This window comes from Penaeus japonicus, unplaced genomic scaffold, assembly GCF_977035675.1.
Source record: "Penaeus japonicus unplaced genomic scaffold, GWHDUDI00000001_assembly GWHDUDI00000029, whole genome shotgun sequence".
NCBI classification, from domain to species: Eukaryota; Metazoa; Arthropoda; class Malacostraca; order Decapoda; family Penaeidae; genus Penaeus; species Penaeus japonicus.
Window position 1 is genome coordinate 6,088,338 of NW_028234431.1, and position 5,000 is coordinate 6,093,337.

General features: G+C 37.7%; 1 protein-coding gene across 1 annotated transcript in view; it reads left to right on the plus strand.

The window, feature by feature from the left end:
• The window catches only part of LOC122267772 (uncharacterized), a 38,284-nt gene that overhangs the window by 11,697 nt on the left and 21,587 nt on the right, over positions 1-5,000 (plus strand). The gene's annotated exons all lie outside the window — the stretch shown is intronic.

Consider the following 5,000-nt stretch of genomic DNA (forward strand, 5'->3'; position numbering starts at 1 on the left):
AGAAGGAAGGAGAGGGAGAGAGGCAGCGAGAAGAGGAGAAAGAGCAAGAGAGAGATAAGAAAAGGAAGAGGAAGAGCGAGAGGGAAGAATAAGAAAGAGAAAGGGAAGAGGGGGGGGAGAGGGGGGGGAAAGGGAAAGAGAAAGGAGGGAGGAGGGAAGGGAAAAGGGAAAGAAAGGAAAAGGGGAAAGGGGGAGGGGAAAAGGAAGGAAGAGAGAAGAGGGAGGGGGGGGAAAAAAGAAAAGAAAAGGGGGGGAGAGGAGAAGAGGGGAGGGGAAAGAAAAAGGAAAGAAAAGGGAAGGGGGGGGGGGAAAGGAAAGGGAAAAAAAAAGAGGAAAGAAAGGGGGGGGAGGGAAAAAGAAAAGGGGGAAAAAAAGGGAAAAGGGGGGGAAGGGGAGGGGAGGGGGGGAGGGGAAAGGGAGAAAAGGGGGAGGGAAGGGAGGAGGAAGGGGGGAGGGGAGGGGAGAAGGGGGAAAAAAAGGGAGGAGGAGGGGGGGGAGAGAGGAAGGGGGGAGGGGGAAAAGGGAGAGGAAGGAGAGAGGGGAGGTGGGAGGGAGGGAGGGAGGGAGAAAAATGAAAAAAGGGGGGGGGGGAAAAAATGAAAGAAAGGGGGGTGGGGAAAAAGGGGGGTGAAAGGGGGGGAGGGAGAGAAGGGGGGGAAGGGGAGGGAGGGAAGAAAAAATGGGGGAAGAGGGGGGGGGGAAAAAGGAGGAGGAAAGGAGGGAAGGGGGGAAAAAAGAGGGAGGGGGGAAGTGGAAAAAAAGGGAGGGAGGGGAAAAAAGGAGAGAGGGGGAAGGTGGGGGAGGAGGGGGGAAAAAGGGGAAGGGGGGAGGGGGGGGGGGAGAAAGGGAGGGGAAAAAAGGGGGGGGGTGGGGGGGAAGAGAAAAAGAGGAAAGGGAGGAGAAGGGAGGGGGGGGGAAAGGGGTGGAGAGGGGGGGGGAGTAAGGGAAGGGGGGGATGGGGGGGAGGGAAGGAAGAATAATGAGGAGAGGGAGAAAGAATGAAAAAGGGATGAAAGGAGAAAAGGGGGGGGTGGGGGGAAGAGGGGGGGGGAAGGGAGGAGGGGAGGGGAAAGGGAGGGGAAGGGGGGGGATGGGGGGAGGAGGAAAAAAAGGGGAAGGGGAGAGAAGGGGGGATGGGGAAGAGGAAAGGGAAAGGGGGGGGGGAAGGGGAGGGGAAGGGGGAGGGGAAGGGAGGAAGGGGAAGGGGGGGAAAAAGGGGGGAGGGAGGAGGAGGAAGGGGGGGGAAGGAAGGGGGGGGGGGTGGGAAAGAAGGGGGGGAAGAGGAGGAAGGGGGGGGGGGGAAGGAGGGAGGGAAGGGAGGGAGGGGGGAAGGGGAAAGGAGGGGGGGGGGGGAAGGAGAGAAAAAAAAAAAGGAAAAAAGGTGAGAAAAAAAAGGAAAAAGAAAAAAAGGATGCAATTGTTTTGTTGAGTATTATCATTATTATTATTTCTTTGATATATTTGGTTGTTTTTTGTCGTCGTTATCATTATCATCAACATTACTATTATCATCTAATCGTTTTCCATGTACAACATCATTACCAAAAAGTTTTATTCGTATATGATATTTATTCGTATATTGCCTAATATACACGATTTATCGCCAATATAAAACCATATGATATATTACATGAATTAGAATATTCTCCTTATAAAAAAAAAAAAAAAAATGTTTACGTTATCATTTCTTTCTTTTAATAAAGGTAGGAACTGAAATATATTCACTTACAATATATGCACTTCATTTGATCATAATTTGCAAGAGAATCGATATAATAACAAAGTTCTTTCTGATAATGAAAAATAATCCGACAATCACAACTGCTGGATATTTCACAGACAAATAGTTACAAATTGTTTATTACTCGTTTTCTTAATAAAATGCTAATATTTAATATCTCCTTTATAAGCGGTATTCAATTTATCCTCATGATGGTAGTTATGATCATGATAATAAAAATAACAATGATCATGATAATAGCGATAATTGCTATGATTATGATAATGGTAATTATTATTGTTATTATCATTGTTATCAAATCATTGTTATTATTATTGCCATTATTATTATTATCATAATTATTATCATTATTATTTATTATTATCATCTTTATTATCATTATTGTTGGTATTGTTACTATTGTTAATAATATTATTGTTATTATTATCATCATTGTTGTTGTTGATAATATTATTGTTATTATTATCATCATTGTCATTATTGTTATTGATATTAATTATTATTATTTTCATTATTATTATTATTATTATTATTATTATTATTATTATTATTATTGTTGTTGTTATTATTATTATTATTATCATTATTATTATTGTCAGTATTATTATTATCATTATCATTATTATTATTATTATAGTTTTTGATACTATATTTTTTTATTATTATTGGTTTATCATTATTACCATCATTATCATTATTGTTATTGTTATCATTGTTATTTTTATTCTACCATTATTATTATTTGAATCTTTGTCATTATCATTAACATTAGCATAATCATTATTAACATTATTATCATTATTATTGTTATCTTTATTATTATCATTATTATTGTTATCTTTATTATTATCATTATTATAATTATTATTGTTATCTTTATTATTATCATTATTATCATTATTATTGCTATCTTTATTATTATCATTATCATTATTATCTTCATCATTGCCATCATCATCATAATTTTTGTCATCGCTTGCATCATCGTTATCTATATCATTATCACCATTATTATTTTCGTTTCTGTTATCATTAAGTGTTCTTATTATGATAGATCATTATCGGCAATGCTGTGATTTTCGAGAAATTTATGTGTTTTTATTTTTTTCTTCCCCTCCTTATAATGATGATGATTATCATTATCATAATCATAGAGAGAGAAAGCGAGAGAAAGAAAGAGAAAGAGAAAGAGAGAAAGTGAGAGAATTTCGATACACACACACACACACACACACACACACACACACACACACACACACACACACACATATATATATATATATATACATATATATATATATATATATATATATATATATATATATATATATATATATATATATAAATATATACGTACTCCAATGGCTACAATCAGAACTAAGCCATGACAAGCAAGCCAGTGGATATCGCAAGTGAACTCCCACCATCAATGAATGATTCGTTGGTGGTTTTGATCTGACATTTTGGATTCTTCGCGGCTGTAAGTCAAAAACTTTTTTCTGTTTCCTTTGTGGCTTGCCGTTTGATTCGGTCATTGGATTGCGTTGAATAAATTAATTAGATGCCCCATTACCCCTCTGCGCTCGCATACGCTTAACAATCACGCACGCACGTTCGCACGCGGTCGTAAGTATTTACGCGTTGGCAATACCGTGTATGTTTATGTGGTGCGTCAAGCAAGAATGCACGCAAGCACACTTCATCGCCTACACACGCATACAGAGAGGGAGAGTTTGAGAGGGAGAGATTTAGAGAAAGAGAGAAATAAAGATATAAAGAAATAAGTGAGAGAGAGAGAGGGGGAGGGAGGGAGATAGAGAGAGAGAGAGAGAAATAGATAGATAGATAGAGAGAAAAATATACATAGAAAGAGGGAGACCAGGAGACGAAGACAGAAAGAGAGAAAGCGAGACCGAGACCAAGACTGAGAGCACACACACACACACACACAAACACACGCACACACACACACACACACACACACACACAACCACACAAACACACACACACACACAAACACAAACACACACCAACGTATAAGCAAAACCCACACCCCCGTACACACACACACACACACCAACGATAAAAAAACACACACCCGTACACACACACACGCAAACACACACCAACGTATAAACACAACCCACACACCCACACCCGCACACACACAAAGCAGCAAAAACACATCCCCTCACCTCACACACAGACAAACCTTCCCATGGGAAAAAAAGGGAAAAAAACCCACCTCCTCACCACACACGTTTACCTACCCTCATAACCTACCCGAGGCACCTGTCATCACCATCACAACCCACTTACATCACCCGTCACAATCATGAGGGGCGGCCGCGTCACCATACCGGCCCGATTTAGACCTAGGAGATAGACCTAAGGGACCACCCAGGGTTAAGAGACTGGTGGTTGTCTTAATGCTGCTGCTGCTGGCGTGGGAAATATGGCTCGGTTTGGGTGTGTGATAGTAATCTTGATCAGAATCATAGTATGGTGATAATCTTGAGTATAATCATAGTATGGTGACTAACGATCACGATAGTGTTGATGTTATTTATATCGTTATCATTATTATTGTTGTTATCATTATCATTATTTTTATTGTCATTACTATTATTTATCTTATCATTATTATTATTATTATTATCATTATTATAATCATCATTATTATTATCATTATCATTATTACCATTTCAGTATTATTACTATTTTTATCATCATTATTATTACTCTTATTATTATCATCATTATTATTACTCTTATTATTATCACCATTATTTTTGTATTGTTATTATTATTCATATTATTATTATCATTATTATTATTATCATTATTATCAATATTGCCCTATAATGATAATTATATTCTGAAATTAACTGATACTTTATATTTTCTTCTATACCGTTGTTTTATCAGCATTATATTCTGGGTCAGTTTAAGTTTTTCCCAATGTAGTTAGAAAGTAGTTAGAAGTTTGTTCTTTCTTACCTTGGTGACAGGGACCCTGGAGCGTTACGTGTGTCATGTAATTGTTTATTTACGAACAGGAAATGTGATTGAAGTGTTCTTAATGATATCAACTTTTAATATCTTATTTTTAGATTAAACTTTTACGTTATTCTTAAATTTAAAGATACTGTATTATATTGTATAATTTAAAGAAGTTGATTTCTTAAAAAACAGTTATGATTACAGATTAATATTATCCTTATTGTTATTACTATATCATTGTTAGATCTATTATTAT